A 1520-nucleotide genomic window follows, 5' to 3' on the forward strand; every position below is an offset into this window, starting at 1 on the left:
AAAGTTGGGCACGGTGGCAGAGGCAGGTGGATTTCTATGAGATCGTGGGCAGCCTAATCTATATAGTGAGTTCCAGGACATCTAGAGCTATACAGTGAGATGCTATCTCAAAAAAAATAACAGGCCAGGCGGCAGTGGCCCACGCCTTTAATCCTAGCACTCAGGAGGCAGAGCCAGGTGGATCTGAGTTCGGGGCCAGCCTGGGCTACAAAGCAAGATCCAGGACAGGCACCAAAACAACACAGGGAAACCCTGTCTTGGGGGGTGGGGGTGGGGAGACAGAACACAATAAAGGAATATTACAGAACTGGAAAGATAATAAGTTTTTTTATATTGCTGCAGTAACAAGTTGGTAAGAGCTTTTGGGGCAAGCTTAATTGGTGGCAAATTATGACTTTAAATGTTCCCATTCTGACCCAAGAATTCCATCTCCAGGAATGTAAGAGCAGTTCTCACCAAGATCCAAGACAGGGCCTGAGCTAATCACTATGGCACTACAGGTAATGGAACATGCTAGAAATCCACACTACCTACCACTGGGGAATGGTGAAATGTGTGCCAGGGTGGCCACACACTGGGATGACAGCTACCTTCCAGAAGGAAACAGATGTGTGTATACGTGCTGAAACCTCCAAAATCTGCTTCCAACTGACTGTCAGGTAACAGTGTGAAGTGCCCACACTTCTGCAAGTGTGGAGGACAGAAGCGAGCCATGGGACATGGTGAGCAACCCGGAAGCTCTGCTTCCTCTTGAGTAAACACGGAGCACCATTTTACACACTTTAATGAGCACATATTAGTCTAGTAAGCAGAAAAATACAAATAAAACCATGATTAGTAAAATTTTTCTCATAATTACTTCGAAATTTCTGAAAATGATGTGTTATCACTGTGATTCATCTAATATCGTTCATACAATGTATGAAGTAACCCATAAGTCTGCTAATGGCATAATGAATAGTTTTTGTTTGGTCACTTCCTTTCTGAATTGCTGCTTGGCATGAAATCCCATGGATCAGAACCAAACAATGGAGCCAGGTACAGAACAGATGGAGTGAACAGAGGAAAGACAGGACCCCATCTCCAAAGGGGTCATCTGCCCAACACACCAATCTCCCTTGCGAGTCTATGACTTTGCTGACTTCCATCTTGTCCGCCAATCTGAAGACTACAGCAGCAGCCAAGATGCTCACCAGGAGGGAGAGGAAAGGTGGGTGGGTGGGTGGGGTACCGGGGCTCTCCTGGCTCTAACTACAAAAGGAATCTGAGTTACAGGCAGGCTCTCCTGGCCTCTCCCAACCACCTTGTCCTCTGTCACTTACTCAAGGCTGGAGGTGGGTCCAAACACATGGAGCCAGAGAGTGGGCAGCAAGTTCTGGGCCCAAACATCACCAACAGCTACCATATTGCCATAAAAGAGAAAACTGGCTTTAGAAGGAGATAGAGCTGAGAACTCTTTTTTTTTGGAGACAAGGTGTCACTTTATAGCTCTGGCTGCCCTGGAACTCTGTAGATCAGGC

This window comes from Peromyscus leucopus, chromosome 5 (genome assembly GCF_004664715.2).
Source record: "Peromyscus leucopus breed LL Stock chromosome 5, UCI_PerLeu_2.1, whole genome shotgun sequence".
NCBI lineage: Eukaryota > Metazoa > Chordata > Mammalia > Rodentia > Cricetidae > Peromyscus > Peromyscus leucopus.